General features: G+C 45.0%; 1 long non-coding RNA gene across 1 annotated transcript; it reads left to right on the plus strand.

Annotated features, from left to right (window-relative positions):
- Positions 1–16,591: 16,591 nt before the first annotated feature.
- On the plus strand, positions 16,592–25,796 carry LOC311441858. Its single transcript, XR_014696290.1, has 6 exons — positions 16,592–17,166; positions 17,245–17,310; positions 17,397–17,443; positions 17,534–17,670; positions 20,660–20,733; positions 25,414–25,796. It is a non-coding gene; the product is annotated as an uncharacterized lncRNA (long non-coding RNA).
- The last annotated feature ends 735 nt before the right edge of the window (positions 25,797–26,531 follow it).

The following is a 26,531-nucleotide window of genomic DNA, read 5'->3' on the forward strand; positions in this document are numbered from 1 at the left end:
CTTACCCTTACCATTATACTTACTTTTACCCTTAAACTAAACCTTACCCCAACCCTTACCCTGACCCTTACATTATCCCTAACCCTTACCCTAACCCTAACCCTAACCCTTACTCTAACCCTAACCCTTAACCTAAACCTTACACTTAATCTTAACTTTAACCTTACCCTTAAACTAATACATACCCTTACGTTTCCCTCACCATAACCCTAAAATTAACCGTAACCATTACCCTAACACTTATCCTTACCGAACCCTAACCCTAACCCTTACTCTAACTTTTACCCTGACCCGGACCCTTAGACTTCCCCTTCCCCTTACTCTTCCCCTTACCCTAACCCTTACCCTTACACTTACGGTTACCATTAACCTTACCCTTACCCTAACACTTATTCGTAACCTAACCCTTACCCTAAACCTTACCCCAACCCTTACCCTGACCCTTACATTAACCCTAACCCTTACCCTAAACCTTACACTTACTCTTAACCTTAACCTTACCCTTAACATTCACCTAATACTTACGCATACATTTTCCTGACTTTAACCCTAAAACTAACCCTAACCATTACCCTAACACTTAACCTTACCCTAACCCTAACCCTTACTCTTACCATTACCCTGACCCTTACCCTTACACTTACCCTTATTCTTACCCACACCATAACCCATACCCTAACACATATTTGTACCCTTAACCTTACCGTTACCCTTAACCTTACCCTTACCCTTACTCTATCCCTTACCCTTACGCTTACCCTTAACATAAACCTTACCCTTGACCTTACCCTTACCATAAGCCATACAACAACACTTACATGTACACTTACGCTTACACTTACCCTAGCAATTACTCGTAAAATTACCCTTAACCTTACCCTTACCAAACCATTACCCTTTTTCTTAACCTAACCATAAACATTAAGGATAAGCTAAAGGGTCACCCTTAAGGTTAACGTTATCCTAACTCTTACACTTAAGTGGGTAAGTGGAAGTGTAAGGGTACAGTTCAGGGTAAGCGTTAGAGTAAGGGTAAGTGTTAGGGTAATGGTTAGGCTAATTTTAGGTTTAGGGTGAGGGAAACGGAAGGGTAAGTATTAGGTTAAGTTTAAGGATAAGGTTAAGAGTTATGGTAAGGGTTAGGTTTAATGTAAGGGTAAGGGTTTGGGAAACGTTTAGGATAAGGGTAAGAGAAGGGATAATGGTAAGGGTAAGGATGATGTTTAGTGTAAGGGTTAGATTTAGTTAAGGGTAAAGGTTAGTGTAAGTTTAAGAGTAAGGGTAAGTGTAAGGGTATGTGTAAAAGTACGGGTAATTGTAAGGGTTAGAGTAAGGGTTAGGGTAAGGGTAAGAGTAAGGGTATTGGTAATGATAAGGGTGAGGGTTACAGTAAGGGTAAGTGTAAGGTTTAGATTTAGGCTAAGGGGAAGTGTAGCAGAAAGGGTAAGGTTTACTGTAAGGTTTAAAGTTTCGGCTTAGGTTAAGGGTAAGGGTAATTGTACGAGTAATTGCTAGGGTAAGTGTAAGCGTAAGTGTACATGTAAGTGTTGTTGTATGGCTTATGGTAAGGGTAAGGTCAAGGGTAAGGTTTATGTTAAGGGAAAGCGTAAGGGTAACGGATAGAATAAGGGTAAGTGTAACGGTTAAGTGTTAGGGTAATGGTTAGGGTTAATTTTAGGATTAGGGTGAGAAAAATGTAAGGTTAAGTACTAGCTTAAGGTTAAGGGTAAGGTTAAGGGTAAGGTTAAGGTTAAGAGTAAGTGTAAGGTTTAGGTTAAGGGTTAGTGTTAATGTAAGGTTCAGGGAAAGGTTTGGGGTAAGGTTTAGGGTTAGGTTCAGCTTAAGGGTAAGGGTTGGGGTAAGGTTAAGGGTATGGATAAGGAAAAGTGTAAGGGATAGGGTAAGGGTTAGCGTAAGGGTAAGATTAATGGTAATGTTTATGTTAAGGGTAAGCGTAAGGGTAACGGATAGAGTAAGGGTAAGGGTAAGAGTAACGGTAAGGTTAAGGGTACAAATATGTGTTAGGGTATGGGTTATGGTATGGGTAAGAGTTAGGGTAATGTAAGGGTAAGGGTGAGTGTAAGGGTATGGGTGAGGGTAAGGGTTAGAATAATGGTTAGGGTTAATTTTAGGGTTAGGGTGAGGGAAATGTAAGGGTAAGTATTCGGTTCAAGTAAGGGTAAGTGTAAGATTTAGATTTAGGCTAATGGTAAGTGTAGCAGAAAGGGTAAGGTTTACGATAAGGGTAAGTGTTAGGGTAAGGGTAAGGTTTAGGGTAAGAGTAAGTGTAAGTGTATGTGTAAGGGTATGGGTCATTGTAAGGGTTAGAGTAAGGGTTAGGGTAAGGGTGTTAGGGTAATGGTTAGGGTAAATTTTAGGCTTATGGTGAGGGAAACGTAAGGGTAAGGATTAGGTTAAGGTTACGGGTAAGGTTAAGGTTAAGAGTAAGGTTTAGGATAAGGGTTAGGGTTAATGTAAGGGTCAGGGTAAGGTTTCAGGTAAGGTTTAGGTGTAGAGTTAGGTTAAGGGTAAGTGTTAGGGTAAGGGTAAGTTGTATGGACAAGGATAATTGTAAGGGATAGGGTAAGGTTAAGGTTAATGATAACGGTAAAAGGAAGAGTAAGGATATGGGTAATGGTAAGGGTGAGGGAAAGGGTAAGGGTAAGTGTAAGGTTTAGATTTAGGCTAAGGGTAAGTGTAGCAGAAAGGTGTAGGATTAGGGTAAGGGTGTTAGGATAAGGGTTAGGTTAATGGTAATGGTAAGGGTAAGGGTAAGGGTAAGGGTATCGGTAATGGTAAGGGAAAGGGTTAGGGTAAGTGTAAGGGTAAGGGTAAGTGTAAGGGTACAGGACAGGGTAAGGGTTAGAGTAAGGGTTAGGGTTAGGTAAGGATAAGTGTTAGGGTAATGGGTACTGTTAAAATTAGGGTTATGGTGAGGGAAATGTACGGGTATGTATTAGTTTAAGGGTAAGGTTAAGGTTAAGAGTAAGTGTAAGGTTTAGGTTAAGGGTTAGGGTTAATGTAAGGGTTAGGGTAAGGGTTGGGGTAAGGTTTAGGGTAAGGAGAAGAGTAAGGGTATGGTTAATGGTAAGGGTGAGGGTTAGGGTAAGGATAAGGGTAAGTGTAAGGTTTAGGGTAAGGGTAATGGTATGGAGAAGGGTAAGGGTAAGGGTAAGTGTAAGGGTAAGGGTAGGAGTCATTGAACGAGTAATTCCTAGGGTAACTGTAAGCGTAAGTGTACATTTAAGTGTTGTTGTATGGCTTATTGTAAGGTTAAGGTTAAGTGTTAGCGTAATGGTTATGGTTAATTATAGGGTTAGGGTGAGAAAAACGTAAGGTTAAGTATTAGCTAAAGGTTAAGGGTAAGGTTAATGTTAAGAGTAAGTGTAAGGTTTAGGGTAAGGGTTAGGGTTAATGTAAGGATTGGCGTAAGGTTTAGGGTAAGGGTTAGGTTCAGGATAAGTGTTAGGGTAAGTGTAAGGTTAATGGTAACAGTCAGTGTAAAGGTAAGGGTTAGGGTAAGGATAAGGGTATGGGTAATGGTAAGGGTGAGGGTAACAGTAAGGGTAAGTGTAAGGTTTAGATTTAGGCTAAGGGTAAGTGTAGCAGAAAGGGTAAGGTTTACGGTAAGGTTTGAGGTTTAGGCTTAGGTTAAGGGTAAGGGTAAGGGTAAGGTTTAGGTTTAGGAAAAGGGTAAGTGTAGCAGAAAGGTTAAGGGTTAGGGTAAGTGTTAGGGTAAGGGTAAGGTTAAGGGTAAGGGTAATGGTATGAATAAGGGTAAGGGTAAGGGAAATGGTACGGGTCAGGGTAAGGGTTAGAGTAAGGTTTTGAGTAAGGGTAAGGGTTAGGATAAGTGTAAGGGTGCAAGCAAGGATTAGGGCAAGAGTAAGTGTAAGGGTAATAGAAAGGGTTAGGGTAAGTTTAAGGGTAAGGGAAAGTGTTAGGATATGTTTTAGGGGAAGCAGAAGGGTAAGGGTTAGGTTAAGTGTAAGGGGAAGGGGAAGGTAAGGGGAAGGGTTGGAGTAAGGTATAGGGTAAGGGTAAGGTTATGGTTAAAGGAAAGAGTAAGGGTAAGGAAAAAGTAAAGGTAAGGATTTGGGTAATGGTAAGGGTGAGAAGGGTTAGGGTAAGGGTTACGGTAAGGGTTAGGTAACGCAGTGTACAACCTGGGACGTCACACGCAGAGCTGCCTCTGGCAAGGTGAGTGAGGAACAGATGTAGCAGTTGTTGTGTTGTAGGTCTCACTGTTCCTCTAAGCATCCCCTCTTTGTCTTTTAGAGGTGTTGTAGCTGTTTGAAGAGGGTAGATTGAAGCATCTGCCTCGGGGGCTGGTAAGCGGCAGAGGTAAGGGAGCAGATGAGAGTAACTTACCTAGTTGTGCTGTGTCTTTGGATGCTGCATCGGCCTATGCGTTTCTTTTTCTTTCACAGGTGTCTCGCACAGGCTCAAAGGAGCAAACTGCACTCTGAAGAGCTGTGTAAGAAGAGGGGCTGGTCATGAGCTGGGTTGGAGCAGAACGACCAAGTAGCACAAGGTGACTATGAAAGGTGTCCGTCTTGCTTTGCAGGTGCCGTGGCAGGCTCTCCACAGAAGTGGATAAGGATATGAGATAAGGCCAGAGAGCGACAAGGAGCGGCATGTGCAGGGATGGTTTTGAAGCGCTGCGGTGGCTTACTCTTCTGTTCATCAGGTGCCACAGGCAAGGTGGGTTGTAACATCAGTCGTTATATTTGCATGAAAGCAGTTCACTTGAATCCCACAGTGCATCTGAGTAGGGTGTTCTAGCAAAACAAGCTTGTCTGGCACAGCGGTGCCTGATGGCAGTGTGTTTCCTCAGGTGAAGAGGTGCCTGAAGCCCCATCCTATCTAGCCTTGATTCAAAGATCGAAGCCGAAATTCCTTTAAGTGGTATATTCTTTATTGCAGCGCTGGATGCACGGGGGATCTCTCCACCTATCGTGCATACCCAAAGCAGAAAGCAGTCTTGAATTTATACAATCAATCTATCAATTTTCTACAAGCACCTATACATATGCATTACCTATCCCCGCCTTCCCTCGCTTCTCATGCTAATTAGCCTTTTGGCACCTTGCGCCTGCACAGAGCCTTCCAAGAATTGTGGGCAGGGGTCTTCGGGACGTGGGCAGGGGTCTTTGGGAGGAAGACCCCGAGTCTTCCTCACAGTGTACTTTTCACCTTTGGTCAGGAATCTGCTGAATTGGCATGTTTCTTAATTGCAAGAGCTGGTTGTTGCCAATTCTCCCGTTTGTTGTATCTTTATAATGAATTCCAATGTCCAGTTTCGAGAGTTATAGTCCTTACATTCGTTTCTCTGTCCGCCTGCCGCTTCCTTATCATGAGTTCCAGTGTCTTGTTTCGAGATATACAGTCCTTGTCTGGGGATTGTCCTTGCCTCCCCAATACCTCCTTAATCAATCCCCCCTTTTCTTTTCCCATGCAAATTCTTTTGCATCAGATACTTTCTTTATTTACAGTAACACAACAAAGCAGGCATCTAAACAACATGCACACAAATATTCCTAACACTACTAATACGATTAGAGCAACGAATACTTGTTTCAACCATTGGAAATTGGGCAACCAGGAGGTTAACTTATTCCATAGTTCACTAAAACTCCATGAAAGATCATCTTTACTGATCTCATGTAGGATCCTTGTCTGCTTCCATATTTCTTCCAGGTCGGTAGAGATCCTTCCACTCTGATCTACATACATACAACAACTTGTGTTTATTACTGTACAGACTCCCCCTTGAGTGGCCAGTAACAAGTCTAGGGCCATCCGATTTTGTAACACTACCTGTGATAAACTAGATATCTCTTCTTGTTGAGCCTTTATAGCATCCAGAATTTTGTTTTCTAACTTCTCTATAATTGCAGAAATATTAACTATTGCCTTTTCCAATTCACTCACTCCTAACCATGGGATAAACCATCGCACAAAACTATGAAAAGGGGTGTGTCTCTCTACCAATGGATTGTTAATTTTTCATCTGATTCTCCGGATATGATTTCTCAAGTAACCTCGAGGCACTACATCATGTACTGTCATATTGGGGACTACCGCTCCAAGAGTGCAAGTTCCCTTCCAATTCTCAGGCAAGACCTTACGGGCTGTATCATTGCATAGCCAATACCACCCTTTTCCTTCTGGAACCGTCCAGCTGGTTGAATTTGCCCAGCCGCTAGTCGTACTAATATCAATTGTTCAATTACAAGATGTCTGATTTCCCACATAAGTAGTATCCGTATTTATACAATGCTGTTTTCCTATACCCTTAGGCGGGTTACACCTTTGTACACATACATAATAGGATTCTAACGGCATGAAGCTACTCACTTCTAGTTCCAAAACTGCTTAATATTTTCGACCCCAAGACGTGTTTTCCCACAAATTAGTCCAAGATAAGTTTGCAGGCAAGGGAATCCCAATTAACGATACACCCTTATTCCCATGCTGTGGCAGATGGGTGCATACCCAACAGTTCGTCTTATTAGTTACTTGAGAAATTGTTTGTATTAAGATCAGGTGTAAGTTCTCATCCCAAGTTGCCCACCCCAAATCCGAGAACCGCACCCCTGCAATCATTAGGATCTGGAAAACCGTAATTTTGTTGGTCCAATTGGAGTGGTGGTCCATATCCTCGCCGGGGCCTTCTTCACCCTTGAATTGTGGATCCAAGCTGCTTGCTTCTTAATCTTAATGGCGGTGTGTGTTGTCAGTAATACTTGGTATGGTCACATCCACTTTCCTTCCATTTTTCCTGCACGGGTTGTCCTGAAAAAGTCTTTATATATATATATAATCCCCGAGCTTAAAGGGGTGGATTGGTTGATCCAACCCTCTAGCCCTGGTCCCTAAAACAAATGTAAGTACTTTATTTAATTGTTTCTGAAGTTCAGTTATATAAGCATATAAATATTCTGATCCTAACTGCGTTAGGTCCTCTCCACTAAATAGAAATTGCTATGGCCTTCCATATAAGATTTTGAAGGGACTCAAATTTCCTTTTATTCTAGGTTTAACTCTAATTCCAAGTAATGCTAAAGGGAGGGATTGAGGCCATGACAAATTAGCTTCTTATCCAATTTTAGCTATTTATTGTTTAATTAAATGGTTCCTTTTTTCTACCTGTCCACTTGCCTGTGGTCTATAAGGAGTATGCAGTTGCCAATCTATCTTTAGAATCTTACTTATCTGTTCTACCACTTGTGCACAAAAATGTGAAACTCTATCAGAAGACATTGCTACTAGAATCCCAAAGCATGGTATTATTTCATTTAACAAGACTTTAACCACTTCTCTTGCTTTGTTTGTTCGACAGGGAAAGGCTTCAGGCCTTCCTGAAAACGTGTCAGTCAGAACCAGTAAATAATGATACCCCCCTTTTCTAGGGAGTTCTGAAAAATCAATTTGCCACTGTTGCCCCGAATAATTTCCTTTACCGATTATTCCAAATTTTATTCTATCCTTGGTATTGGGGTTATTGTGTAAGCAAATGCTACATTGTTGAGTTACTTGTTTTATCATATCGTCCCACTAATGTCTGACTCAGGCTCTTATGCAGTGTGCCAGCTCCCCAATGCGTTTTATTGTGTTCTGTAAGAACTATGGGCCATGTCAAACTAGAGGGTATTACTATGGGGTTATCTTTTAAATATACTCATCCATCTGGTTTCATTTTACCTTTCAAATCTTCAATTAATTTTAAGTCTTCTTTTGTATAATTTGGATATAGTTTGGATTTTACCATCTGGTATCAAAGACAACGCCTTCACCTCAGTTATTTCAGCTGCCTGCTTAGCCTCTGCCAATCGATTTTCCAATTTCAAAATCGGTGTTCCCCTTTTGGTGTCCCTGACAATGCATGATAGCTACCTTTTCTGGTTGTTTTACAGCCTCTAACAATTTTAAAATTTCTTCAGCATACTTTGTGTTTTCACTGAGCGGTCAGCAATCCATGTTCTTTCCAAATTGCTCCATGAGCATGTACCACGCCGAATGTATATTTAGAATCTGTCCAAATATTTACCCTTTTTCCCGCTGCCAGTTCCAATGCTCTCGTGAGAGCAACTATCTCCGCCTTTTGAGCTGATGTTCCAGGGGGTAAAGACTTAGACTCGATTACCTGCTGAGTAGTTGTTATAGCATATCCAGCTTTACGTTGTCTTTGCGTAACAAAACTGCTCCCATCCGTGAACCAAGTGTCTTCCGCATCTTCCATGGGCTCCTCCTTAAGGTCTGGTCGGCTGGAATACACAGTCTCTAGAGTTTCTAAACAATCGTGAATCACAGCTTGTGCCGGAGCATCACTAAGAAAAGAGGCTAGATTCACAATATGAATTATCACAATTTCCACGTCGTCCTGTTCTACCAATATTGCTTGATATTTCAAAATCATCAATTCTTGTTTAAGTTGTTTAAAGACTTTTTGTGCTTCTCCAGTCCAGACTAACTTTGACTGGTTAATCTTTATCAATTCACATAGAGGCTTTAGCAATAGTCCATAATTATAAATCCAAAGGCGACACCAACCTGTCATTCCTAAAAAGCTTTGTAGCTCCTTTACCATTTGAGGTTCTGGAGTCCGGCAAATGACTTCCTGATGTTCAGTTCCTAGTTCTCGTTGTCCTTCCGAAATGTCAAATCCCAGATAGGTCACACTTTGTTGAGCCAGCTGGACTTTCTGTCAAGAGACTTGATATCCATTTAAACCCAGAAAATTAAGACGACTTATAGTCCATTGAATACAACTCCCTTTAGTCTCGGTAGCTATTAAGAGATCATCTACATACTACATATTGTAACAAAGCACCTTCAGTGTCCGGAGGTATCCATGTTTTGAGTTCCCTTGCTAATTGGTTTCCAAAAATAGTGGGGCTATTCTTGAATCCTTGAGGTAGTAATGTCCACGTAAGCTGCGTCTTTCTGCCTGAATCGGGATTTTCCCATTCAAAGGCGAATAGGTTTTGGCTTTCTGTGGCTAAGCCTAGGCAGAAGAAGGCATCTTTTAAATCCAGTACGGTAAAGCAGACTTGACTATTCTTTAATTTAGTCAGCAAAGTATAAGGGTTTGCCACTACTGGATGTATATCCTCAGTGATTTTATTTATGGCCCTCAAATCCTGAACTAGCCTATAGCTTTTTCATCTGCCTTTTTAATTGGCAATATGGGTGCATTGGATTCTGATTCGCATTCAATCAATAATCCATACTGTAAAAATTGATCAATTATCTCTTTAATTCCTTTCCTATCTTCTATCCTCAAAGGATATTACTTAACCTTAACGGGTTTCTCTCCTGGCTTTAATTTAATAATTATTAAGGTCACATTTTTAGCTCTTCCAGGGACTTCGGTAGCCCAAACTCCTGGACATACTTGATCTGTGATCTCTAAAGGTATTTCACTTTTAGGGTCAGTTTGTATTAGTGCCAAGCTTAACACATTTATTAGTTGTTCTTCTCCTGTTCTTAATTCCATTTTCCCCTTTTCAAAGACAATTTCTGCTCCTACTTGCTCTAATAAATCTCTACCTAAGAGCGCCCATGAGGAGCTAGGCATAGATAAAAATCTGTGTATGCCCCATTGTTTCCCTAACTTGTACTTCAAAGGTTCACAAAAATAAGCCTTTTCGGTTACACCTTGTCCTGGTTTCAGTTAGAACAGAGTTAATTTTCTTCCTAGTAGCTGGGAGAATGCTATGTTTTGGCTTAGGATGAGAAGAGTGCTGATAACACCCCGATGTTTTAATTGTTGCAGAGCAATGCTTATACCAAGCCAAGGACATCTCAGCTTCTTGCTCTGTCCTGCCAAGAGGCAGGCTGGGGGTGCAGTAAGAGCTGGGAGGGGACAGACCCAGGACAGGTGACCCAAACTAGCCAAAGGGGTATTCCATAGCATCTGACGTCAGGCTAAACAATACATAGGGGTGGCTAGCCAGGAGGAGGGGGCCGGACTGCTCGGGGTTAGGCTGGGCATCGGTCAGCGGGTGGTGAGCAATTGCATTGTGCATCACTTGTTTGTACACATTATTAGTAGTGGTACTATTATCATCATTGTATTATTATTATTATTATTATTATTATTATTATTATTATTATTATTATTATTTTGTCTTATTAAACTGTCTTTATCTCAACTCACAGGCTTCACTTTCCATTTCTCTCCCCTGTCCCAGAGAGGGAGGGGGAGGGTGAGCGAACAGCTGCGTGGTGTTTAGCTGCCGGCCGGATTAAACCACGACACACCTTTTACCCTAACATAATAATTCTGTGAAGGCATTAATGCTTGATTTAGAACTGAATACGTTGCCCCATAGCAATAAGAAATTTCACTTCCATTCCTCCCCTAGCTTCATTATAACCAGTGGAGGATCCGCTAGGGTAGATTCCCCAGGTCCCCGTTATTCCTGTTGAAATCAGGGGTTGATTACCCTAGGAAAAGGCTAGTCAATTTGTCCTCCAAAGCCAGGTCCAAACCGTTTTGTTTTATTTATTTATTTATTTATTTATTTTCATTACATTTCAGAGTTGGTCCAAAAATTCCATAGGGCTTTCTTTTAGACCTTGTTGGAAGCATATTCTCAATTCCCAATTCATCCAGGTTTTAGTATTTACTTAACCGCTCATAATTTTCAGGATGATTCGGGTCTTAGTGGGGGTCGGTCAGGGGAATGCAATTGTCCACAGTTCCCTGAACGGTCCCATCAGCAATCTGAGCTCGCACATGAACTCAGGTTGTTTTAAGAGTTGACCTCTTTTCTGTTTCTGTGACAACTCTCTCGGACCGATCATGGTCCCTTTGCCCTAAAGGGCTAACACCCATGATTTTAAGATCTCTGCCTCGGGCAGAGGCAGAACTATTAATATTCCTACATCCTCTTTCCCTGCTCATTCAACTTCAAACACCTTTAACACTTTCAACAACCCTTTTAACACTTCCTTTATCTTTCTCCAGCCTGTACTTCTCTAATGCCAACATCAAAGGTTCAGTCAGGGGCCAACTTAATTCCCTACCTTTTCCCACCAAGATGCTGAAACATCAGTATACAACATTTCCTCCTGTTCTGCTTCTCAAAAAACAACATTAACTGTAGCAAAATATTATAGTTTAAAGTTCCATTTAGGGGCCACTTTTCTCCACAATCCAGCTTATAAAGCGGCCACCACTGATTACGATATTTTATCAATGTTTTCCTGTTCACACTTCCACCGGCAGATCCTCCAATATCTTTCCAGTGACTTAAAACACATCCTAACACACTTTTCTTTAAAATTTCACTGCTTACTCGCCCCCCCATTTTCCAGTTTACACTTTCAGAATACACACGTTACTTACAAAAGCGTATCACAAAACGTATCACTCACAAAAATACGGGCACGCAATATCTTTCAGTAGCGATGCCACAAAACTACTATTACCAGCAATATTGCCAAAATCACAGTAACAATAGTCAGAGTCAAATTCCACATGCGATAAGTCAGAAAACCGAACTGTGTAACACCGTAACGATATCTTTCTTATAACAATGCCACGAACCTACTATTACCACCAGGAAAATAGCCAAAATCGCAGTAACAATAACCAGAGTTAAATACCATACTCCATGAGTCAGAAAACCGAAATAGACAACACAATTCCAGATGGACCTTAAAGCGAGCTCCTTCCTTAAGGTCCCCAAACATGTACTTATGGTGCTAACCACAAAGTGTATACCAAACACTGCCTCGCAGAAGATCACCTTCTGACTTACAGACAGTTCCAGATGACCGGTCTACCAGAAAAACAAAGCAGAATAAAGAATATACTCACTTACAATGATGGGGTCCTTGTCTGCCTCCGCAGTGATCCGGTGAGTCGAGGAGTCCCTCCGGGAAATCCCGGGGGTACCCTAGGGAGTCCTGTTCCCAGCAGGTCCTGCAGTCCGGCAGAGAGGTTGTCCCATCTGGGTCGCCAAATTGATTCAAAGATCGAAGCCGAAATTCCTTTAAGTGGTATATTCTTTATTGCAGCGCTGGATGCACGGGGGATCTCTCCACCTATCGTGCATACCCAAAGCAGAAAGCAGTCTTGAATTTATACAATCAATCTATCAATATTCTACAAGCACCTATACATATGCATTACCTATCCCCACCTTCCCTCGCTTCTCATGCTAATTAGCCTTTTGGCACCTTGCGCCTGCGTAGAGCCTTCCAAGAATTGTGGGCAGGGGTCTTTGGGACGTGGGCAGGGGTCTTTGGGAGGAAGACCCCGAGTCTTCCTCACAGTGTACTTTTCACCTTTGGTCAGGAATCTGCTGAATTGGCATGTTTCTTAATTGCAAGAGCTGGTTGTTGCCAATTCTCCCGTTTGTTGTATCTTTATAATGAATTCCAATGTCCAGTTTCGAGATTTATAGTCCTTACATTCGTTTCTCTGTCCGCCTGCCGCTTCCTTATCATGAGTTCCAGTGTCTTGTTTCGAGATATACAGTCCTTGTCTGGGGATTGTCCTTGCCTCCCCAATAGCTCCTTAATCAGCCTGCACACAATTATCTGAGAATGAAAGCTGCTTTCCAGTAATTCAGAAAGCCAAGTTGCGTCTCAGCCTTGAGCATCTCGGGCTTTTGGGCCTGTCTGTAACATTTGGCACCAGCACTAATACTTTTTTTGGCATGTTTAGCGTTTGGGGCCTGCGTCTGGGATTTGGGCCCTGTCTCGCACCACTGGGGCTTTGTCATGGGTTTTGGAGCCTGCCTCTAGAGTTCAGGGCCGGTGATTAGGCTTTTGGGGTCTGTGTCTGGGGGCCGGTATCTGGGGGCAAGGGGGGAGCTGCTTGTAGACCCTAGGGGCCAGCATTGAGGGGGTTGGGAGCTGACTCTACACCTTTGGGGCCTGCTTCTGGGGGCGGGGGGGGGTTGAGACCAGCATCTGGGGGAGGGGTGGGAGCTCTTTGTATTCCTTTGGAGCCTGTGTCGGGGGGCGGGGGGGGGGGGGGGGAAGGGGAGGGTTGGTTGGGAGGTGCTTGTACACTGTTGGAGCCTGGGTTGAGGGAGGAGGTTTGGAGCTGCTTCTACACCTTTGGGCCTGGCATCGGGGGTAGGAGGTTGGGTGCTGGTTGTAGGGGCCTGTGTTTGGGGGGGGGGCTTGGGACCTGCGTCTGGGGGAGGGGTGGGAGCTGCTTGTACACCTTTGGGGCCTGCATGTGTGGGGGGTCAGGGCCTGTGTCTAGCGGGCTGGGAACTGCTTGTACAATGTAGGAATCTGTTTCTGCAGGGTGGCTGGGAGCTGCCTGTACACTGTAGGGGCCTGTGTTTGTGGGGGCCTTGGGGGCCTCCCTCGGGGGGGGGGGGGGGGAGGGTTGGGAGCTGCTTGTATAGGGTAGGGGGCGTGCCTGGCAGGGGTTGGGAGCTGCTTGTAGAATTTGGGTCGCTGTGTCTGGGGGGGCGGTTGGGGCCTGTGTCTCAGGGGTGTTGGGAACTGGTTGTACACCTTTGGGTCCTGTCTCTGGGGGGGGAGCTACTTGTACCCTTACCATAAGCCATACTCTAACACATACTTCTACCAGTACCCTTACCCTTACCGTAACCCTTACCTTTACCCTTACTCTTACCCTTACCAAAGCATTACCCTTACCCTTAACGTAAGCCTAAACCTTAACCTTATCCTTACACTTACACTTACCGTAACCCTTACCCTTTCTGCTACACTTACCCTTAGCCTAAATCTAAACCTTACACTTACCCTAACCCTAACACTTACCCTTACCATTACCCATATACTTACTCTTACCCTAACCCTAAATCTTACTCAAACACTTACCCTGACCCTTACATTAACCCTAAACCGTACCCTAAAACTTACACTTACTCTTAACCTTAACCTTACGCTTAACCTTAACCTACTACTTACCCTTTCTTATCCGTCACCATACACCTAAAATTAACCCTAACCATTACCCTAACACTTACCCTTACCCTAACCCAAACCCTAATCCTAACTCTAAACCTTACCCTGACTTGTACACTTATCCTTATCCTTACACTTACCCTAACACTTACCCTTACACTTATCCTTATACATATAACTTACCCTTACCCTAAAACTTAACCTTAACCTAACTCTAACCCTAAACCTTACCTTAACCCTTACCCTGACCCTTACATTAACCCCTTACCCTTACCCTAAAACTTACACTTACTCTTAACCTTAACCTTACCCTTAACCTTAACCTAATACTTACCCTTCCGTTTCCCTCACCCTAACCCTAAAATTAACCCTAACTATTACCCTAACACCTACCCTTACCCTAACCCTTACTCTAACCCTTACAATGACCCGTACCCTTACACATACACTTACACTTACTCTTACCCTAAACCTTACCCTTACCATAAGCCATATTCTAACAAATTCTACCCGTACCCTTACCCTTACCGTAATCCTTACCCTTTATGTTACCCTAAACCTTACCCTTACCCTAACACTTACCCTTATCGTAAACCTTACCCTTTCTGCTACATTTACCATTAGCCTAAATCTAAACCTTACACTTACCCTTACCTTAACCCAATACTTACCCTTACGTTTCCCTCACCCTAACCCTAAAATTAACCCTAACCATTATTCTAACACTTACCCTTACCCTAACCCTAACCCTTACTCTAACCCTTACCCTGACCCATACCCTTACACTCACCCTTACCCTTACATTACCCTAACTCTTACCCATACCATAACCCATACCCTAACACATATTTGTACCCTTAACCTTACTGTTACCCTTACCCTTACTCTATCCGTTACCCTTACGCTTACCCTTAACATAAACCTTACCATTAATCTTACCCTTACGCTAACCCTTACCCTTACCCTATCCCTTACACTTATCCTTATCCATACCCTTAACCTTACCCCAACCCTTACCCTTAAGCTGAACCTAACCCTAAACCTTACCCCAAACCTTTCCCTGAACCTTACATTAACCATAACCCTTAACCTAAACCTTACACTTACTCTTAACCTTAACCTTACCCTTAACCTTAAGCTAGTACTTAACCTTACATTTTTCTCACCCTAATCCTAAAATTAACCCTAACCATTACCCTAACACTTAACCGTTACACTTACCCTTATTCTATCCGTTACTCTTACACTTTCCCTTAACATAAACCTTACCCTTTACCTTACCCTTACCATAAGCCATACATCAACACTTACATGTACAATTACGCTTACACTTATCCTAGTAATTACTCGTACAATTACTCTTAACCTAACCATAAACATTAAGGATCAGCTTAAGGGTCACCCTTAAGGTTAACGTTATCCTAACACTTACACTTAAGTTCATGGTAAGGGTTAGAGTAAGGGTAAGTGTTAGGGTAATGGTTAGGCTAATTTTAGGTTTAGGGTGAGGGAAACGGAAGGGTAAGTATTAGGTTAAGTTTAAGGATAAGGTTAAGAGTTATGGTAAGGGTTAGGTTTAATGTAAGGGTAAGGGTTTGGGAAATGTTTAGGATAAGGGTAAGAGAAGGGATAATGGTAAGGGTAAGGATGATGTTTAGTGTAAGGGTTAGATTTAGTTAAGGGTAAGGGTTAGTGTAAGTTTAAGAGTAAGGGTAAGTGTAAGGGTATGTGTAAAAGTACGGGTAATTGTAAGGGTTAGAGTAAGGGTTAGGGTAAGGGTAAGTGTTAGGGTAATGGTTAGGGTTAATTTTAGGGTTAGGGTGAGGGAAACGTAAGAGTAAGTATTAGGTTACAGCTAAGGTTAAGGTTAAGAGTAAGTGTAAGGTTTAGTGTAAGGATTAGGGTTAATGTAAGGGTCAAGGTAAGGGTTGGGGTAAAGGTTTAGGTAAAGGGTAAAAATATGTATATTGTAAGGGTGAGGGGTTAGGGTAATGGTTAGATTTTAGTTAGATTTAGGTAAGGGTGAGGGTTCGAGTAAGGTTTAGAATTAGGCAAAGGGTAAGTGTAGCAGAAAGGGTAAGGTTTAGGATAAGGGTAAGTGTTAGGATAAGGGTAAGGTTTAGGGTTAGCTTAATAGTAAGGTTAAGGGTAATTGTACGAGTAATTGCTAGGGTAAGTGCAAGTGTAAGTGTACATGTAAGTGTTGTTGTATGGCTTATGGTAAGGGTAAGGTCAAGGGTAAGGTTTATGTTAAGGGTAAGCGTAAGGGTAACGGATAGAGTAAGGGTAAGGGTAAGGTTAAGGGTAACGGTAAGGTTAAGGGTACAAATATGTGTTACGGTATGGGTAAGAATTAGGGTAAGTATAAGGGTAAGGGTAAGTGTAAGGGTACAGGTCAGGGTAAGGGTTAGAGTAAGGGTTAGGGTTAGGGTAAGGTTAAATGTTAGGGTAATGGTTAGGGTTAGTTTTAGGGTTAAAGTCAGGAAAACGTATGCGTAAGTATTAGGTGAATGTTAAGGGTAAGGTTAAGGTTAAGAGTAAGTGTAAGTTTTAGGGTAAGGGTTAGGGTTAATGTAAGGGTCAGGGTAAGGGTTGGGGTAAGGTTTAGGGTAAGGGTTAGGTTAAGGATAAATGTTAGGGTAAGGGTAAGGTTAATGGTAACCGTAAGTGTAAAGGTAAGGGTTAGGGTAAGGGTAAGAATAAGGGTATGGGTAATGGTAAGGGTGAGGGTTAGGCTAAGGGTAAGTGTAAGGTTTAGATTTCGGCTAAGGGTAAGTGTAGCAGAAAGGGTAAGCTTTAAAGTAAGGTTTAAGGTTTAGGCTTAGGTTAAGGGTAAGGGTAAGGGTACGGGTCAGGGTAAGGGTTAGAGTAAGGGTTTGAGTATGGGTAAGGGTAAGGGTTAGGATAAGTGTAAGGGTGCAAGCAAGGATTAGGGCAAGAGTAAGTGTAAGGGTAATAGAAAGGGTTAGGGTAAGTGTAAGGGTAAGGGAAAGTGTTAGGATATGTTTTAGGGGAAGCAGAAGGGTAAGGGTTAGGTTAAGTGTAAGGGGAAGGGGAAGGTAAGGGGAAGGGTTGGAGTAAGGTATAGGGTAAGGGTAAGGTTATGGTTAAAGGAAAGAGTAAGGGTAAGGAAAAAGTAAAGGTAAGGATTTGGGTAATGGTAAGGGTGAGAAGATTTAGGGTAAGGGTTACGGTAAGGGTTAGGTAACGCAGTGTACAACCTGGGATGTCACACGCAGAGCTGCCTCTGGCAAGGTGAGTGAGGAACAGATGTAGCAGTTGTTGTGTTGTAGGTCTCACTGTTCCTCTAGGCATCCCCTCTTTGTCTTTTAGAGGTGTTGTAGCTGTTTGAAGAGGGTAGATTGAAGCATCTGCCTCGGGGGCTGGTAAGCGGCAGAGGTAAGGGAGCAGATGAGAGTAACTTACCTAGTTGTGCTGTGTCTTTGGATGCTGCATCGGCCTATGCGTTTCTTTTTCTTTCACAGGTGTCTCGCACAGGCTCAAAGGAGCAAACTGCACTCTGAAGAGCTGTGTAAGAAGAGGGGCTGGTCATGAGCTGGGTTGGAGCAGAACGACCAAGTAGCACAAGGTGACTATGAAAGGTGTCCGTCTTGCTTTGCAGGTGCCGTGGCAGGCTCTCCACAGAAGTGGATAAGGATATGAGATAAGGCCAGAGAGCGACAAGGAGCGGCACGTGCAGGGATGGTTTTGAAGCGCTGCGGTGGCTTACTCTTCTGTTCATCAGGTGCCACAGGCAAGGTGGGTTGTAACATCAGTCGTTATATTTGCATGAAAGCAGTTCACTTGAATGCCACAGTGCATCTGAGTAGGGTGTTCTAGCAGAACAAGCTTGTCTGGCACAGCGGTGCCTGATGGCAGTGTGTTTCCTCAGGTGAAGAGGTGCCTGAAGCCCCATCCTATCTAGCCTGCACACAATTATCTGAGAATGAAAGCTGCTTTCCAGTAATTCAGAAAGCCAAGTTACGTCTCAGCCTTGAGCATCTCGGGCTTTTGGGCCTGTCTGTAACATTTGGCACCAGCACTAATACTTTTTTTGGCATGTGTTTAGCGTTTGGGGCCTGTGTCTGGGATTTGGGCCCTGTCTCGAACCAGTGGGGCTTTGTCCTGGGTTTTGGAGCCTGCCTCTAGAGTTCAGGGCCTGTGATTAGGCTTTTGGGGTCTGTGTCTGGGGGCCGGTATCTGGGGGCAAGGGGGGAGCTGCTTGTAGACCCTTGGGGCCGGCATTGAGGGGGTTGGGAGCTGACTCTACACCTTTGGGGCCTGCTTCTGGGGGCGGGGTGGGGTTGAGACCAGCATCTGGGGGAGGGGTGGGAGCTCTTTGTATTCCTTTGGAGCCTGTGTCGGGGGGCGGGGGGGGGGGGGGAAGGGGAGGGTTGGTTGGGAGGTGCTTGTACACTGTTGGAGCCTGGGTTGAGGGAGGAGGTTTGGAGCTGCTTCTACACCTTTGGGCCTGGCATCGGGGGTAGGGGGTTGGGTGCTGGTTGTAGGGGCCTGTGTTTGGGGGGGGGGGGGCTTGGGACCTGCGTCTGGGGGAGGGGTGGGAGCTGCTTGTACACCTTTGGGGCCTGCATGTGTGGGGGGTCAGGGCCTGTGTCTAGCGGGCTGAGAACTGCTTGTACAATGTAGGAATCTGTTTCTGCAGGGTGGCTGGGAGCTGTTTGTACAACTTTGGGGCCAGCATCTGGGGGTGGCTGGGAGCTGCCTGTACACTGTAGGGGCCTGTGTTTGTGGGGGCCTTGGGGGCCTCCCTCAGGGGGGGGGGGGGGAGGGTTGGGAGCTGCTTGTATAGGGTAGGGGGCGTGCCTGGCAGGGGTTGGGAGCTGCTTGTAGAATTTGGGTCGCTGTGTCTGGGGGGGCGGTTGGGGCCTGTGTCTCAGGGGTGTTGGGAACTGGTTGTACACCTTTGGTTCCTGTCTCGGGGGGGAGCTACTTGTACACTTTTGGGGTCTGTATTTGAGGGGAGTTGGGAGCTGCTTGTGCACTTTTGGACCTATGTTTAGGCTGGTTGGGAGTTGCTCATGCATTCTAGGTGCCTCCCTTTTGAGAAGGGTTGGGGCCTGCATCTGTGGGTGGTTGGGAGCTGCTTGTACACTATAGGGGCCATGGTCTTGGAGGGGGGTCTGGGCTGTTTATACACCTTTGTGGCCTGTGTTTGGGGGGGGGGGGGGGGTGGGCCTGTGCCTGGGGAAGTTGGGAGCTGTTTGTTCACTCTAGGAGCCTCCATTTGGGGGTCTTTGGGGCCTCCCTTTGAGGGGGAGGGAGTTGGGAGTTGGTTGTACACCTCCGCATCCCGTGTCTTGGGGGGGGTGGGGGGAGTGGGACCGGTCTCTGAAGGGGCGGGTTGTGAGGTGCTTGTACACCTGTGTCGGGGGGAGGGTAGGGGGGATGGCGGGGGTCGGGTCCGGGTCTTGGGCCAGTGTCTGGGTGGAGTCCAGTTCTTGGGAGGGGGTGGTGGGGTAGGAGCTGCTTGTGGGCAGTTGGGGTCTGCATCTGGGTGTGGTTGGTGCCTGCTTCTGTTGGCAGTTTGGGGCCTGCTTGTAGACTTGTGCAGCCTGGGTTTGGGGGCTTTTCTGTAACGTTTGGGGCCTGCATTTTTGCTTTGAGATGCATCTTGAGCTTTTGAGGCCTAGCAGTAGCATTTGGGGCCTGCATCTGGGGCTTTTCTGTAGCATTTTGGTTGCGTATTTGTGATTTGGGGCCTGTATCGTAGGTTTTGCCTTTTTTGTAATTTCCATCTTTGTGTGTGTGTGTTTCGTTGTTGGTTGTCTGGGGTTAGGGGCAGTTTGGGGTTTGGATTAAGGTCAGTGTCATTAGCGTTAGGGGGTTGATAATAAGGGTTAGGGTTGTGGTTAGAGTTGTTAGGTTTAAGGGGAATAAGGATTTCAGGGTAAGGGGATCAAGGTTGTGGGAATAAAAATGTTGTTTTTGCGCAGTTACATCCTGTAGAGGGAAGGAAGGTGGTATTGAGATATGTTTGCAGTGATAAGACAGCTTAACAGTGTGAAATGAGTTCATCTGATTCGTGTCAATATGGAACAATGCTAGGGCCGCATGATATGATGAAAAGTCTGAGAAAACCAGAGTGGTTAATATATATAGTTCTTGTATCTTGCAAAGGAATGGTCCATCAATTCGGGTCAATAGGGGATAAGAGAACAAAGGGGTTTCAGAATAACTGCTAACTATTACAACTGTTGCATGGGACACTATGCAAGTGTCTGCCATCCAGCCAAGATGGACAAAGGAGATGGACAAGAGAAAAGCCTGGGAGGAAGACTACGAGCCTTCAGTACGAGCGGCCCCCAGAGGGACCACCGGAGACTGATAACGCCTGCACCAGTGGGAGGGTTTGGATTCTGGGAACTAATTAGAATAACCCTGCCTTTTGTAGAAGTAGTAATGAATATGTATTAGCCTAGCAGCATAAAAACCAGCCGCCTGATGTAACTTGTGTGCGTCTTGGTGGAGCAGAGACTCCTGGCGCACCCAGCGCTGCTTGCTTACCTCTATTCATTTAATAAATTGTAAATTTCAATTGCAATCCTATTTGGGACCCAGTCATTTATTACAAGTGGGCGCTCGTCCGGGAGGGCTTTGGTTCCTGATTTCTGGTTTGATCTAGGAGAGGCACCCCCACCATTTGGTGGCTGCTGTTTGAGTCAGGTCGGAACTAATGGCATCTTGAACCTGAATAAAGGTAAGCAAAGTTTCTGATTCTTTTTTTAAGCTCCCTTGCCAGCTGCAGCACTATATTTTGCTAGTAACTGTGTGTGTGAAGATCCGAACGAAGATGACGGAGTCGTAAGCATTTAAAGCGTATACCGTTCGGTTGGGTGGGGTTCGGTTGCCTGTGTGTGTAAGAGTGTGACTGAGATGGAATTTAGTTCCGAAGCGATTGTGAAGGTCTTTTAACCGCGTTTTCAATCTCCCACGAGGGACGTGGCCGGCGAAGGACCGAAGGGATTCCTATAGGATTTGTGGGTGTGTGATAGGTCCTCGACCCCCTGCAAGACACTCTTACTAAGGTAACCAAGGGCTGTGGGAATTGCCAGAGTAAAATTCCTAGATGGGTCAGACAAAATCGAAGACCAGAGACCAGAAGAAAGGGAGCAAATTACCAGTCATACCACCAGAAAGTCCATTAGGAATAACGATTCGAAATTGGAATGATAGGGACCCCAGAAAAGGAAAAAGTAAATTAAAAATGGTCCAGTATTGTGTGACAGAATGGCCAAAGGAGCCTTTAAGACTACATGTCTTTTGGCCTGTTTTTGGATCCTTCGAAGACTGGATTTGCCAGGCCTTAAATATCCATGTTAATTCAAAGGAAGCTTTTAGCCAGGAAGAAAGTGATTATGCAGGATTATGGATCAGGAAGACTTCAGGTCCTTTTCCAGCCTCAATATTTACACTAAAAGCAGGTAAGAAATTTGAAGAACAAGAAGAACATGAAAAAGAAAAAGAAGATAAACGTGAGCCGTTGGATAAGCTACCACCTCCATATCCTAACAATCCACCCCCGGCGGCTCCCCCTCCGGTGGCTGTGGTATCGCCACCAGTACCACCGTTGCCCCAGCTTCCACCACCAACAGCACCAGAATTAGACCGACCTCCGGCCGCATGCAGGAGAAGTAGGACGGATGTATCTGAGAGGGCTTCTCTATATCCCTTAAGGGAGGTAACTGGTGTATAACTGGTGCGCGTCTTGGTGGAACAGAGACTCCCGGCGTACCCAGCACTGTTTGCTTACCTCTATTCATTCAGTGAATTGTAAACTTTGATTGTAATCCTATTTGGGACTTTTATTTATTATAACAGACAACCTTGTAAAACGCAGACAACCAGAATCCTTACAGCAATTAGGTGGAAATCACGGCGTAAGAAACATTACCACCTCAAAGAGTAAAAACCTCAAAAGAAATGTGACTTGTAACAGGCCAGCAGCTGTGTATTTTCTGTGAAGCACCAGCTAGATTATGAACCTTGAATAGCACAGTTAAAGGGGAAACAGGGGAGGGTCCCGGTCCTCGGCAGAAAAAAAAAGTGTATAAACTGTGTATGGAATTAGTAGGCACCCTCCTGCTTGTGGGACACCCGCCATTGTAATCTCGAATAATAATGCTACTGTACTGAGATCCTCGACTCAGCCTATGCTATTTGCTACAGATTGATTCAGGGTTTTAAGGTTTCAGGGATTGGGCACTAGGGTTGGGTTTCAGGGTAAGGGGTTTCAGGGTTTATGTTTAGGATTTTAAGGTTTTTAGGGTTGGAGTTTTAACGGTTAGGGTTTTAAGGATTTGGGGGTTAGGGTTTTAAGGGTTTCAGGGTTAGCGTGTTAGGGTATTAGAGTTTTTTGGCTTGTAGTGTTGATATGTTTTTTAGGGTTAGAGTCTTAAGGTTTTATTTTTGGTCAGTTATTTACGGTTAGGGTTTTAAGATCTTTTTTTTTTTTTTTTTTTCAGGTTAGTTTCTCCAGGGCCAGGGTTTTGAGTATCCTAATTTTGGGGGTTTGGATTTTGAGCATCTTAATTTTTGGGGTTAGGCTTTTGTGTGCCCTAATTTTTTGGGATCGGCTTTCAAGCATCCTAAGTAGTTGGGTTAGGGTTTTGAGCATCTTAATATTTTGGGTCTGGGTAATGAGCATCCTCAGTTTTCAGGATAGGGTTTTGAGCATCTTAATGTTTCCAGGATAGGGTTTGGAGCGTCCTAATGTTTTGGGTTGGGGCTTTGAGCGTCCTAATGTTTTTGGGTTAGGGTTTGGAGCGTCCTAAATTTTGAGGATAGGGTTCTGAGCATCTCAGTGTTTCCAGGATAGGGTTTTGAGCGTCCTAAGTATTTGGGATAGGTCTTTGAGCTTCCTAATGTTTTCCGGATAGGGTTTGGAGCATCTTAATGTTTTGGGTTTGGGTTTTGAGCGTCCGAATGTTTTTGGGTTAGGGCTTGGAGCATCCTAATGTTTTTGGGTTAGGGCTTTGAGCGTCCTGTTTTCGGGATAGGGTTTTGAGCGTCCAAAGTTTTTGGGTTTGGGTTTTGAGCGTCCAAAGTGTTATAAGTTGCCCCCTTAATTAATTTTCAGAGAACATTGTATTAATCATAGAAAGGAATTTATTGAGTAAGCAAACATCAAGCAAAACAGCACTGGGCAGCCGGGGAGTCTCAGCTCCGCCAACGGCACGCACCTCACCCCTGCCAGGGTCCCTTTTTATACCTTGCTAATTCTGGGATTACTCAGCACATCCTGGTATATTCTGCGACTGCGCGCACTGTTGCTATGTTCCCTCAACATAACCCTAAAATTAACCGTAACCATTACCCTAACACTTATCCTTACCTAACCCTAACCCTAACCCTTACTCTAACTTTTAACCCTGACCCATAACCTTAGACTTCCCCTACCCTTACCCTTACTCTTCCCCTTACCCTAACCCTTACCCTTACACTTACGGTTACCATTAACCTTACCCTTACCCGAACACTTACCCTTACCCTATCCCTTACACTAATCCTTATCCATACAACTTCCGCTTACCCTAACACTTAACCTTAACCTAACCCTAACCCTAAACCTTACCTGAACCCTTACCCTGACCCTTACATTAACCCTAACCCTAAAATTTAACCTTAACCTTACCCTTAACCTTAACCTAATACTTACCCTTACTTTTCCCTCACCCTAACCCTCGAATAATAATGCTACTGTACTGAGATCCTCGACTCAGCCTATGCTATTTGCTACAGATAAGACAATGAACAAACATTTATGGTGTATTACCCTAAGTTTTTGGGTTAGGGTTTTTTGCGTCTTAATGTTTTGGGGTTAGGGTTTGGAGCGCCCTAAGTTTTTGGGCTAGGGCTTTGAGCATTCCTAACGTTTTGGGTTGGGTTTGGGTTTTGAGCATCCTAAGATTTTGTTAGGGGTTTCAGGCATAGGTCTTCAGGGTTTTAGTGTGGTAAATAGTTTGGGTTAGATCTGTAGGGGTTTCGAGGTTTTTTGGATGTTAGGGCTTGAGGCCTTTTATGTAAGGGCGGTGAGGGTTCCAGTGAGTGCTGGTAAATGCAGTTCTCGAGCACTCGGCCTGTGATTGGCCATGCTGGCTGTGCGAGGAATGCTGGTAGGTGTAGTTTTCCGGCACTGGGAGGCCATGTTGTGTGCCCAGAGCTTGCCGGGAGATGTAGTTCTCGGGACTCCGGACTTCCGGGAGGCCATGTTGCGTTCCCAGAGTATGCCGGGAAATGTAGTTTTCGGATTCGGGACTTCCGGGAGGCCATGTTGAATGCCCAGAGCATACCGGGAGATGTAGTTCTCGGGAACTAGGGTTAGGGTTAGGGGCTAGGGCTGGGGCTAGAGTTAGGGTTTCGGGTGAGGGTTGGGGTTGGGGGTTATTGTTAGGGTTAGAGGGTTAGGGTTAGGCTTAGAGGGTTATGGTTAGGGATAGGTTAGAGGTAGGTTTAGAGGGTTAGGGTAAGGGTTAGGGGTTAGGGGTTGGGACTGTGGTTAGGCTTAGGGTAAGGGTTAGGGTGAGAGTATTAGGGTTAGGGTTCGGGTTTAGATTAGGGTAAGGGTAAGGGTTAGGGCAAAGGTAAGTCTTAGGGTAAGGCTAAGGGTAAGGCTTAGGGTGAGGATAAGGTTTAGGGAAAGGGTTAGGTTTAGGGTAAGGGTAGGGTAAGGATTAGGGTAAGGGTAAGGATTAGGGTTAGGTTTAGGGTAAGAATAAGGGTAAGCTAATGGTTAGGATAAGGGTAAGGGTTAGGGTAAAGGTTTTCATTTGTTAAAGCTGAAACGCAGTATGCAATCTGGGACGTCACAGCCAGAGCTGCCTATGGCAAGGTGAGAGAGGAAAAGATGGAGCAGATGTTCTACTCCTAGTTTTTTCTTTATACGTAAATAAAAGTTTGAGCTAATTCCATTTGGAAGAGTTCCAATTACTTGCTTGGTCATAATGTCTTTTAATATTGAAAGCTGCAGCAAAAGCATGGGGATTTTTGCTTCTAGAAACACCCTAGATCTCTTGTCTGCACTATGCATGCTTTTGAGCTAAAACTGATTAAAAAATAAAAAGAAAAATCACACACGCACACAAAAAAAAAAAAAGCCGCCACAGCTGCTGCTGCTGCTCTCTTCCTACTTCCTTGTGCTTTGCCCCTACCCTTCCCAGGTGATTGGATTTGGGTGCTAGTCGGGGCCAAATGGTATGTGAGTCCCAGGCATCCCCTCAGAGAGCTCATTCTGCTTGGGCTGCTCTTTGGGGTGTTTGTTTTTCCTTCGGTCAGTTGCAGGCTTCTTCAGGTGGATGAGAGTTTATGGACTGATGCGTTTCCAAGTAGCGAGGGGTACGCACATCTTTTTGAGGTAACAGCTAGTAGGATCTGTTAGAATAAACTAATGTAGTATTGATGCCTTTATTGCATGCAGTTCTTTATCAGGTGAGTAACTGTTGCGAGTAACTGAAGTCAATGTTACTGTGTGTGTTTGCTATGCAGTGCCTGTGCGGACTATTGCACGAGACACAGCTTTCTGACATCTGGCCCAGCAACTACTAAATAAGGGGAGGGGAGAAGCTGAAGAACGACCAAAGGACAAAGCCTGGGAGGAAGACTACGAGCCTTCAGTACGAGCGGCCCCCAGAGGGACCACCGGAGACTGATAACGCATGCACCAGTGGGAGGGTTTGGATTCTGGGAACTAATTAGAATAACCCTGCCTTTTGTAGAAGTAGTAATGAATATGTATTAGCGTAGCAGCATAAAAACCAGCCGCCTGATGTAACTTGTGTGCGTCTTGGTGGAGCAGAGACTCCTGGCGCACCCAGCGCTGCTTGCTTACCTCTATTCCTTTAATAAATCATAAACATTAATTGTAAGCCTATTTGGGACTCGGTCATTTATTACAAGTGGGACCTCCCGATGGGTGGAAGCTGTCGGGATAGCTCGGGATGCTGAGGCGTGGTGCTGCAAGGAGGTTGGTGGTCGGTGGCGCCCTGGGGCAGGCCGAATTGGGAGGGGGCGAGGCGGCGGGTGGTCGGTGGCTTCTGTGGAAAAGGCGCTTGTATGGGGGGCTGCGCATTCAGAGGAACCTTGACAGGCTGCAGATAGGGGCAGGCAGGAACCTTTTGAAGTTCAGGAGAGGGAAATGCCAAGCCCTACCCCTAGGGAGAAACACCTCTGTTTACCAGCACTGGCTAGCTCGATACTGAATAAGCATTTCTTCATGGAAGGGGTGCTTTGCTATTAGAACAGGCTGCCCGGGGAAGTGGTAAGAGACCGGATCCTTGAAAGTATTGAAGAGACATGTGGACATAGCCCGGGAGTCCGGCCTCCGGCAGGGCGGGAGCTGGCTCTTCCGAGCCCCTGTGCTCCGGTCTTGTGCGACGCGTTTGCAAGCAGCACCGGGTGCCGGGTCCGACATCGGACGGTTCGGGGACGGCGATTCCGGGGCCGTCGGCTAGCGGGGGCCGGCTATGTCGTGTCCCGGGGATCCGACTTCAGGGGGCGTGGGGGCCGGCCGTGCAGTGAAGCGGGGGGCTGGCGTCCGCCGGCTTTCCAGAGAGCGGGCTTTCGGTGCCGTGCGGTTCGGTGGCCGGCCGTCCCGAAACGCTGGG

Source organism: Aythya ferina, assembly GCF_964211825.1.
Source record: "Aythya ferina genome assembly, chromosome: 10".
NCBI lineage: Eukaryota > Metazoa > Chordata > Aves > Anseriformes > Anatidae > Aythya > Aythya ferina.